The sequence below is a fragment of the Euprymna scolopes genome, chromosome 33 (assembly GCF_053919585.1).
Source record: "Euprymna scolopes isolate OS-2025 chromosome 33, ASM5391958v1, whole genome shotgun sequence".
NCBI classification, from domain to species: domain Eukaryota; kingdom Metazoa; phylum Mollusca; class Cephalopoda; order Sepiida; family Sepiolidae; genus Euprymna; species Euprymna scolopes.
In genome coordinates, this window is record NC_136514.1 from 85,562,543 (window position 1) to 85,565,042 (window position 2,500).

Sequence of the window (2,500 nt, forward strand, 5' to 3'; positions counted from 1 at the left end):
GGGATTTCCTGGGATTTTACTTGTGCAAATTGAAATTCAATTAACTTTCTTGAAGTTATATATTTGGATTTTACCGTCACCGGATTATTTATCTTCCACCAGACTATCCATTCATGTGTAATCACCTTTCTCTTCACCATATTCCCTCTGCTTCACTTTTTCTGTTTTCAAGTAAGATCTTTGACTTACTTGTTGTTTCATAAAATACTTTTGCATACAAAATCCGATCACGCATTTTGCTAATTCCTACCCTCTGATGAGAAGGAAAGCATTTCTTTGAAACTCCGCGGATTAAAGACTATCCACTTATATAGTGTTTCCTTTTCAGATTAAATATGTTTTTAACTCATTTCAAAGTGTTTTTTTAACATGTTTCATTAACTGTTTGCTCGTATATATATATATATATATATAAGTAGATTGTAGTTTGCTTGAAGCATTGTTGAAGAAAATTATAAGGTAAAATTAAAAGCCAAGAACAATGCGAGATTTTTTTTTATATAGAGTAAAATTAAATGAAAACAAAAGAAATAAAGTTCTTTTTTTTGTTGTTGTTTGTTTTTTCTTTTTCACACAAATTTTAACTCTAAACAACAGTAAATTTTTTTTCCAGTTGTATTCAATGGTGTTATAAATCTCAATATATTTCAGACCTATTAGTCCTTTTTCAAGAGAAGACAGCGGAAGAGTGTTCAAAAATGGAAAAGCAGCTACAGAGTTTGCCACGTGATACCGCAAATATAGAACAAAAAATGACGTTAGGAGAACGTTAAAATAAATCAGTTGGTGTTTAAATACTTGTTGCGTTTGTGAATCAAGGGAGATGACTATTCAAGCAAGGGTTGAAGGGAGGCAACTCTGTGAGATTTCATTAATCTTTTAATTATTTTAAAACAATAATTTTTTTTGTTATTATTATTTTAATTATTGTTTTTCTTATGTTTTAAACTTATATTATAAAAGCGGAACTCAATTCCAGTCTATTGTTTAGTGTGAATGGATCTACTTTAAGACAACAGCTCAACCGAAAACATCCATCGCATACACCTTCCCCTTGTTCACTCTCTAATTGCCCAATATCACACACAGGTTTATACTTTAAGAACCACGTTGTTTACGACCTACAATGCGCTAAATGCAGTGCATCTTACATTGGAAGCACTACCAGATTGCTTCCCCACCGCATTAAAGAGCATTTAAACACTACTGCTTCGTCGTTCTATAAACATATTCGCACTTGCATTAATTCAGAACCGGATTTTCACATCAACATTCTTGCTTCTTCAAGAAACGTAGGTCAACTTCGTATTCTCGAATCTTTAATTATTTCAAAAAATACTCCCATATATATATTAGTGATGAGACGATTCCAATATATCTCCAATTCCGATACAATTACCGATTCCGATTCCGATTTTTATAGATAAATTTCTAAATATTGAATTATAGAGTTGTTATTTTCCCCGATTTTTGAAAAAAAAAAAAAAAACAACAAAAAACATGTTAAATATGTAAATATTTTTCTAAACGTAAAATTACACTTGTGTAGGATAATCTATAGATTTGAACTTTACTTTATTTTAAAATCAATACATATATGTTATTTTATCATTATTATTAGCAATGAAAGATTATTGTTTAAACAAAATCAAATAAAAAAGACAACTAAAAGAATCGTTTCGGCATCGGAAAATAGGTACCAATTTTTCAATTCCGATACCGATTACGATAGCCCAAATTTTTTCGATTTTTCTGATTACCGATTCCAATTCCGATTAATCGTCCCAATATATATATATATATATATATATATATATATATATATATATATACTAGCTGTTCCCTGCCACGCGTTGCAGTGGCTCAATTTGGTGTAATGTAAAAATTTAATAAAAAGAGAAAAATGTATGTTTCTTATATTCTTAGTACAGCAATCCACTCCAAAAAGTGAAAAAGAAGGCGAACATGAAAAAAATATTGTGTGTGTGTGTGTGTGCGTACTGAAGTAACATTCTTTCAAGCGTTTGATGAGATCTTTTTTATTTCTAAATTTTTCTGATGGTATTTTTGGGTGTGTTCATCGAAAGAATTGATATGATTTTCGTGTGTAGCTCGAAGCTGGCCGCAGTGTTGCATTTCGTCTTTCGAAGAAGACATCTTCAGGAGGGATGTGTGAGTATTAGTGCGAGTATGACTTGTAGGTTTTTATAGATAGTAGCAGAAGCGAATGCGTACGAGCTGCCAGTGCTCATTGTGGTAGAAAGGGGGGGGGTCTCAGTACTTTGGTCAGGGCCGAGGCAGGTGAAATATGAAGTCAATTCCAAAAATGGTTGAGGCAGTTTACATAATTTCATGTAAATTTGTAACAGTGGGAGGATGATATAGAGTCAATCCCAAAAATAATTGAAGCAGTTTACGATCTCAAAATTACTTTATTTCATACTAGCATGGGTGCCCGGCGTTGTCCGGGTATTTGGAGGTGTATGTTGAGCAAAAAAAA